Source organism: Papio anubis, chromosome 4 (genome assembly GCF_008728515.1).
Source record: "Papio anubis isolate 15944 chromosome 4, Panubis1.0, whole genome shotgun sequence".
Lineage (NCBI taxonomy): Eukaryota > Metazoa > Chordata > Mammalia > Primates > Cercopithecidae > Papio > Papio anubis.
This window is the reverse complement of record NC_044979.1, coordinates 174468347-174476899: the sequence shown is the minus strand read 5'-3', so window position 1 is coordinate 174476899 and position 8553 is coordinate 174468347. Positions and strand designations below refer to the sequence as shown.

The 8553-nt window shown below is 47.9% G+C and overlaps 1 long non-coding RNA gene across 1 annotated transcript; it reads left to right on the top strand.

The window, feature by feature from the left end:
- The first annotated feature begins 302 nt into the window (after positions 1 to 302).
- On the top strand, positions 303 to 2632 carry LOC110742765. The gene is made up of 3 exons (XR_002520813.2): positions 303 to 600; positions 1811 to 1950; positions 2069 to 2632. It is a non-coding gene; the product is annotated as an uncharacterized LOC110742765 (long non-coding RNA).
- The last annotated feature ends 5921 nt before the right edge of the window (positions 2633 to 8553 follow it).

Sequence of the window (8553 nt, the reverse complement as noted above, 5' to 3'; positions counted from 1 at the left end):
CTACCTCATAGGGTAATGATCAGATTAAATAAGACAATATTCGGAAAGCAGCTGCCACAGCGCCTGGCATATTTAAAATATTCTCACTATTGCTGTCGTCATCATCACAGCAGCAGTAGTAGTAGGTATTCGTATGTGTTTTTGCAGCAGAGGCTAGAGTCTCGGAGGGTCTTTAACATGCTCAGAGGTATTAAAGCATTGCCATCTTTGCTGGAGAAAAGGACTGATCTTAGCTGTATTTTGTTATCTAGTTAAGTTCAAAAATGCCTACCTGAGATCTGGGGGGGTGGGCGGTGCACCCTTTTAAACTCTGAGAAATGCAAATTAATTATGACAGCAAAAAGACTACCATCCTAGTCAGAGTGAGCTAGGCTTATTGTGCTGTAACAAACAACCCTAAAATCTTAGTGCCATAATATGCAACAGCTGATTTCTTGCTCGCTGCAAGCTCATCACAGGTCAGCAGTGGTGGAGTCTGCGCTCTACCCCGTGCAGGGACCCTGGCTCTGCTCTCCGGAAGTTTGCTGGTTGCCATGGGGGAGAAGAGTGAGACTGGGGAAAGGCTCAGGGGCGTTTCACTGCCTCAGCCTGGAGGCGCAGGTCAGTTCCGCTTGCATTTCATTGGCCAGTACTGGTCACATGGGCTGAGAATTCCAGGTTCCTATCGCTCCGGGAAGGAGCCTGAAACTGGCCCGCTCTGAGCTCAGTTCATCCTTAGCACATCCGCAAAGGGCACAGCAAAGACTTTAGGCAGCGCCAGAGGCCACGTGGCCAGAGGTTTTGTTTAGAGTAGGAGCTGACAAACATTTTCTTAAGGGGCCGGAGGGTAAATATTTTAGGCTCTGAAGGCCATGTGGTCCCTGACACAACAACTCAGCTCTAGAAAGAAGCCTAGGCAATATGTAAACAACCGGACCTGGCTGAGTGCCAGTGAAACCTCATTTGCAGAAACCGGTGGGCCCTGCAGACCCTGGTTTACAGCAGCCCAGAGCATCCCTTAGAAAACCAAAATCGTATTTTTAATAAAAATATCATATTCCAAGTGATATCCCTCAGTTTGCCAGATGAATAGGGCTGCTGTGAGTAGATGAGGATAATGTGAGGGGTATTCAAATGACCACAGTTACCATCTCAGTGACAGATGTGAACCCAAAAGTATCGGGGACATGTCTCAGTCAATTTAGAAAGTTTTATTTTGCCAAGGTTAAGGACGTGCCCGTGACACAGCCTCAGGAGGTCCTGAGGACACGTGCCCAAGGTGGTCAGGCACAGCTTGCTTTCATACATTGTAGGGAGACATGAGACATCAATCAATATTTGCAAGATGTACATTGGTTCTGTCTGAAAGGGCGCCAACTCAAAGTTGGTGGCAGAGGCAGAGTGATTTCCAGGTCATAAGCACATGTAAACATTTTCCAATTGGCAATTGGTCGAAAGAGTTACTATCAATAGAAAGGAATGTCTGAGTTACGATGCAAGGTTGTGGAGACCAAGGTTTCATCATGCAGAGGAAGCCTCAAGGTAGCAGGCTTCAGAAACAAGATATTGTACATGTTTCTTATCAGACTTAAGGTCTGTGTTGATGTTGGGGTGATGAGGCATGTCTGACCCCCGCTTCCCGTCCTGTCCTAAACTAGATTTTCAGGTTAACTCTGGAAGGCCCTTGGCCAAGAGGTAGGGTCCATTAAGATAGCTGTGGGGCATTAGAATTTTATTTTTGGTTTATACAATGATGACTAGCTTCTATTCTTGCCCCATAGATTCTTAAAGTACTTCCGTTATTCCAATGACTTTTTTTTTTTTTTTTAAGAAAAAGAAGTAAACGATCTCACTGTTTTGGAACTCTGAGTTTCTAATTTGAAACAGCAGAACGGGATATTTAAGAGCAGAGGAGAAAAGTTAGCAACTGCTGAGTCTTCTTTAGCATAATTCATTTAACATATAACCCAGGTAGCCCTTATTTTCACATATTTTAAGTGTTCTAGAAACGCCTTTGGAAGCTTCTTCAAGGAGAAGCCAAACTTAGAAATTCCTTTTCTCTCTCTCTTCTTCCATAAATACCCCAAAGCGGCCACTGCACCAAGTGCTGTTCTAGGCGTGAGGATGTCAGAAGAGAGGCCCAGTGACAAGGTCGATGTTTCCATGGAGGTCACAATTCAGGCAATAAGTGCACAAACAAACAAGTAAACGCAGCACATTTAAATACCAGTGAGTGCAATAGAAAACAACTCAGTGAGAGGGAGGGTGGCGTAAGAGTGGATGGCGTCCATGAGGAAAGCAGCATCTGTTTCTAAATGTGAGGCTGCCAGTGTCCACCTGCAGAAAAGGCTGTCCTTCTGGCTAAGTTGAGCAGAACAGGATTTAATGCAGGGTATTAGGTGCTTTCAGAATCCCTCAGAAGGCTAGGCCTCCGCAGCAGCTCCCCAAATCACACCCCAGTGGGCTGCCGGGAACTGTGCTCACAGCTGCTGTCAGGAAAGTCAGGAACCACTAGCTGGGGTAGTAGCCACCAGCTCAAGAATGTGTGACAGGGCGGGGCACAGTGGTTCACACCTGTAATCCCAGCACTTTAGGAGGCTGAGACAGGCAGATCACGAGGTCAAGAGATCGAGACCATCCTGGCCAACATGGTGAAACCCTGTCTCTATTAAAAACAAAAATTAGCTGGGTGTGGTGGCACACGCCTGTAGTCCCTGCTACTTGGGAGGTTGAGGCAGGAGAATTACTTGAACCTGGGAGGCAGAGGTTGCAGTGAGCCGAGATTGCACCACTATACTCCAGCCTGGTGACAGAGCGAGACTGGCTCAAAAAAAAAATAAATGTGTGATAGGCCAGGCACAGCAGCTCATGTCTGTAATCCCAGCCCTTTGAGAGGCCAAGGTGGGAGGATAGGAGGATCACTTGAGCCCAGGAGTTTGAGACCAGCCTGGTCAACATAGTGAGACTCCATCTCTCTACACACACACACACACACACACACACACACACACACACACACGAACGTGTTACAGGCTGGATCCAGGGGTCTGGGAGCAGTCTGCCCGTAACCATGGGAACTGCCTCATGACACTCACAAAATGAAGACTCTCGACACTGTTGTAGGAACCTGCAGTGCTGCCACAGCTGGGCCACCCAAGAGCAACAGCCAAGAAGCAGTAACAGAGCCGCCTGCTTCCACTCACCTCCACCATCCAAACCTCACACAAGTGCATTGAGTTGGGGGGCCTACTCTTCTAGAGTCCTCACAGGGGATCAGAAAATACAATGGTAGCTTTCCCAGCATATCAGCTCCCTAGAGCTGCCATAACAGACTGGGTGGCTTAAACAACAGACATTTGGCCTGGTGTGGTGGCTCACACCTGTAATCCCAGCACTATGGGAGGCCGAGGCGGGCGGATCATGAGGTCAAGAGATTGAGACTATCGTGGCCAGTGTGGTGAAACCCCGGCTCTACTAAATATACAAAAAAATTAGCTGCGTGTGGTGGCACATGCCTGTAGTCCCAGCTACTCGGAGGCTGAGGCAGGAGAATTGCTTGAACCTGGGAAGCGGAGGTTGCAGTGAGTCGAGATCGCACCGCTGTACTCCAGCCTGGTGACAGAGTGAGACTGCATCTCAAACAACAACCACCACCACCACCACAACAACAACAAAACAGACATTTTTTGTCTCATCATTCTGGAGGGTGGAAGTATAAGATCAGAGTGTCAGCCGGGTTAGTTTTCCTGAGGCTGTGAAGGAGAATCTCCTCCAGGCCTTTTCCCAGCTTCTGCTGGGCTGCCGGCCATCTATGGTGCTCCTTGGCTTGTAGACACATTGCTCTGATTCCTGCCTTTGTCTTCACAGGGTGTTCTCCCTGTGTTCGTGTCCATGTCTAAGTTTCCCTTTTTTATAAGCACACCAGCATGTTGAATTAAAGCCCACCCTAATGACCTCATCTCAACTAATTACATCTGCAGTGACCCCATGTCCAAATACGGTTTCATTCTAAGGTACTTGATGTTAGGACTTCGGCATGTGAAACCTGGGGAGACATGACATCCAGCTTCCTCAAGGCAGTCGGAAGTGGCCTTGGAGGAGGATAGAATGGCTGGTGATTAAAGTCAACACACTCCACCCCAGGCCAGAAGGGTGGGGCCTGGAGGTGGATTCCGCAGAGGGGACCGCTGGGGCCAGAGGCCTAAAGAAGACCCAGTGTCATAAGAAGAACTGAAGAGAAAACTTTGGGCATAGGGAGGATGAACTAAGCAGATGAGGAGTGAGATGGGGTTGGAGAGGGAGCTAGGGCCATAGGATGAGGGCTGTGAGGCCACTTAAGCCTCAAATTTAACTGCGTATGTGCTGGGAAGCCAGTGAGGGCTTCTGAGCTGGAACTGATGGGACTGGGTGTACCTTCTGGGAAGGTCACTGGCTGCTGCATGGGCCAGGGGCTACAGCGGGCCCAGCAGGAAATGGGAAGGTTGTTCAGGCAGCTGCTGTAGGTGTCCCCAGGAGAGACTATGGTGTCTTGGACCAGGGGGAGCAAAAGGGCAGAGAGAGGGGGATGGAGCTGGGGCGTTTTGGTGACAGCTGTTTAGACTTGCAGTGGGTAAGCACACAGGCCCACGCAGATATGGTCATTGTTGAAGCTGGGCTGATGGCATCTGCAGACACCCTAGAGCTTTTTAGCTGACGTTTGAATACTGGGATGACAACTACAGTGCAGGTGGGCAGATTTCTGTCTGACTTCTAGTGACCATACTTCTCGAATCCCAGATCAGGGCTCACTCTTGTGAGATGTCTCAGCTTTGTGCTGGCCAATGCAGTGGGAGAGGAAGTAGACAGAGTAATATTCCCAAAGCTGCAAATGTGTCACCTGACACAGCAGAAGGAACTTTGCAGATGTGATTGTGTGAAGGATCTTGAGGCGGGTAGATGGTCTTGGGTGATCTGTGTGGGCCCAGTGTAATCACAGAGACTTTATGAGGGGAACTTGGGAGCATCCAAGTCAGAAAAGGTGATGTGACGATGGAAGGTGGAGAAAACTTGGGTTTTGCTGCTGCCTTTAAAGACAAAGGGGCCATGAGCCAAGGAACGTGGGCAGCCTCTGGAAGCTGGAAAGGCAAAGGAACGATTCACCCTTAAAGCCTCCAGAAAGAACCAGCTCTGCCAACACCTTAATTTTAGCCCAGCGAGGCTGATTTTTGAGCTTCCAGCCTCCAGAGCTGTAGGATAGTACCTTTTTTTTTTTTTTTGAGACAGAGTCTTGCTCTGTTACTCAGGCTGGAGTGCAGTGGTGCGATCTCGGCTCACTGCAACCTCCTCCTCCCAGGTTCAAGTGATTCTTCTGCCTTAGCCTCCTGAGTAGCTGGGACTACAGGCGCGTGTCACCACGCCTGGCTAATTTTTGTGTTTTTATTAGAGATGGGGTTTCACCATGTTGGCCAGGCTGGCCTCTAACTCCTGACTTCGTAATCTGCCCACCTTGGCCTCCCAAAGTTCTGGGATCACAGGCATGAGCCACCACGCCCAGCCATGTGTGGTTTTAAGCTGCTAACTTGTAGTGGTTTTCAGGAAACTAATACGGGTAGAGAAAAGGGAGGTAATAGAAGTCAATTCACCAAGAAACAGTAAAACGAATCGAGAGATTTTGCAGGGGCCCATGTGCTTCTTGCATGTGCCAGTCATCTCGGTCAGTGACAGGTGTCAGGGAGAATGGTGGGCAGGTTGGGTTGCGACCTCTGCCTGGAAGAACTTCATTGTGAGTTTCCCAGTGAGAGAGAGACAAAGAACTAAGCCAATCATGCACCACTGGATGATTTATTGTTTTTTTGTTTTTTCTCTCTAGACAAACAGAATATAATTATAGAAGCAGGCATGTGTTAGCCTAAGCTCTTGTTAATCACACCCAAGTTATATTTTCTTCAGCTTGCAAGCTCCGTTGCCACTCCTCATTAGAAAGGAGTACATCTGAGTTGTACTTCTAGGCAGGTAGGTGCAAGGCCTTTATGTCTGAGGTATTGTGATCTGCCTTCCCTGCGTGATGGAGAGCTGGAAATGGAGCGAGAAGGGGAAAGGTGCAAGCCAATGGGGAAAGTTCTTATTGTCACAACAGGAGGAAACATCAGCTTAGACCTGGCTCATTCTTTGGGATAGAATAACACTGGTAATAGTTGAGTTTAAATTTCAGTATAATTGAGTTTCAGCCTAGCTCTGTGTGGTTGGAAAAATGTAATGAAGTTGCAATGTATAAACTGGTCCATTGAGTTTTACTTTAAAATCTTCTTTAAACATATTTAGCAATTTAAAAATGTATTTGGAATATATCTGTGATCTGTCTGTGTACATTTCAGATTGAATGAAAAGGGTCACCCTTCCTGTCAAAGTTTCAAGATTCCTGGTAAACGCTGACATCCTCACTTTTTATTTCCCCTCCACTTGATTTTTTTCTTGGATAAGCCATTCTCTAGTTGAGAAGGAAGACTTTGTTTTGTCTTCATGTGCAGAATCCCTTGGCCTTTGTTTGGCATTGAGTCGGGCTCTCCTCTCTGAGTGACGAGGCTGTGTCCCTCAGAAGTCCTTGGACCAGGGCCTCGGGCAAATCTGAGCCCACTTAGGCATCAGACAAATGCTGTGGGTTAGGTGTGATTATCAGCATGTAAAGCACATACAACACTTATTGGTCCTCACCCAAGGTATTTTGAGAGCCACTAATTTGTTTAATATCACTGGAGATTGTTTTAGAGCAAGCATTTCAACAGACTTGAATTTCCTTTGGAAAGAAAGTGGAGTAACACGGTTTTCTGGAGGGATTTATTGTTCTTGTTGAGATATTTGAAGACCCACGTCAGGCCTTATACTCTCCAGGAAGTTCTCCAGGAAGGTAGGACCCCACAATAAAGAGCTGTTGGTCCACAGTGAACCCTGAGCTGGGACTTTCTCCACGACTCACCACCTCACTCTCAGCCTCAAGTTACTCATTAAAGGTCTTCGCTGGCTGTCTGGTTGGGCCACATGCCTTGCTGGTCACTCACATGACATCCTCACTCTCCTATTGCAATTGGAGTGGCTTAAAACAACACCCATGGATCATCTCACAGTTCTATAGGAGAAACCCGGGTGCGGTGGGCTCAGGGTCTTGCATGTCTGGAATCAAGCTCTCAGAAGGGCTGTGTTCTCTTTTGGAGGCTGTATGCATTTCCCGTGCTGCTGTAACAAAGTGCCACAGCTGGGTGGCTTCAAACAAAGGACATTACTTCTCTCCCAGTTCTGGAGGCTGGAAATCTGAAGCTAAGGTGTGGGCAGGGCCCTGCTCCCTCTAAAGACGAGTCCCTTCCTTGCCTCTTCCAGCTTCTGGTGGCTCCAGGCATTGCTTGGTTTGTGGCTGCATCACTGCATTCTCGGCCTTCACATGGCCTTCCCTCTGTGTCTGCGTCTTCTCTGCTCTTATAAGGACGCTTGTCATTGACTTTAGGACCCATTGTGTAATCCAGGGTGATCTCATTTTGAGATCTCAAACTTAGTTACATCTGTCAACTCTCTTTTTCCAAATAAGGGTCCAAGGGTTAGGACAGGGATGGTCTTTTGGGGGCAAACATTCAACCCACTCCAGCTGCCTTGCTTGGGGGAGCTACTGTTAAAAACTGTGTACTCAAAGCCTCGCAGGGGTTTTACCAAGACATCTTATCATACTCATTTTAACATGAGTCATGCCTGAAATAACTGCAGTGTAGAAAAGCAGCATCTTGAGAAACATAACAAAGAATTATGTTCTGTTCAGTGGAAAACGGCTCAGGGCAGTGGTGCAAAACCCAGGTTAATCATCTCCGAGGTTAACTTAAGTAGCACCTCCTAGGATGTTTGCTTTGGAAGGGTTTGCACTTGAGGGTTGAGCTTAAATTGCTTCTTCATCTCTGATGATCACTCCATTGCTTGTTTAAAAGGCATCAGTACTCAGTCAAGCTAGCTGGAATGGGTTGAATTGTGGCCACCCCAAAAGATACGCCCACAACCTAACCCTTGGACTCCGTTTGAAGTTTGGGAGTAGGAAGGAAACCTTTCTTCCATGTTGAGCTGTTGTAATTTCTAGTTTTACTCTGATAAGCTCTGTATAATAAGCCCCTGAAGACTCTGAGACTTACCGTCTACTCATTCCTAATCATGATCTGAAAACCAGACTGTCTTTAGAGAAAACAAGAGTTGGTTTATAATTTGTGCTTCTACACATTGTTCTCCCACCTGGGAGCAAGGGGGCTTGGCCAGCAGACAGGACTGGTGTGTGTACTCATGACGGGCATAGGAGAAGAGGCAGGTGGCATTCCACAGCTCCTGTATCAGTTTGAATCCTTCGCCACGTGTCCCTTCCTGTTGGTAAACAGAGATAACAGCCTAATCCGGGGGCTGCTGCGAGTGACACTGCCACAGCTCTGGGCACCTGCCAGCCAAGGACAGATGGCGACCACTGCCACCCACAGGCTGTCCCAGGGAGAATTTATGGTGAGACTCCTGGGGTCTGGGAACATCCATCCATGGGCTGATGTTGAGGGTATGCACCACCTGGAGGAATCGTAGAGT